A 304-nucleotide genomic window follows, 5' to 3' on the forward strand; every position below is an offset into this window, starting at 1 on the left:
CGGTGCGCTCCATATTACTATATGGATCAGAAACCTGGTCGCTGCGCGCCGAGGACGTCAAAAGACTTTCAGTGTTTGACCATCGATGTCTTCGGAGCATTGCCCGAATCTGGTGGGAACACCGGATCAGTAATTCTGAAGTACGTCGAATGGTATTTGGGAGAAATAACTCACCCCCGATAGATGAACTGATCACACTGCACAGTTTGCGCTGGCTTGGCCGCGTGCTGCGTATGCCAGTCGACCGACTTCCTCGAAGGGCTCTTTTCGCCCAACCATGTGAAGGTTGGAAGAGAGCTAGAGG

The sequence above is a fragment of the Opisthorchis viverrini genome, assembly GCF_000715545.1.
Source record: "Opisthorchis viverrini unplaced genomic scaffold opera_v5_376, whole genome shotgun sequence".
NCBI lineage: Eukaryota > Metazoa > Platyhelminthes > Trematoda > Opisthorchiida > Opisthorchiidae > Opisthorchis > Opisthorchis viverrini.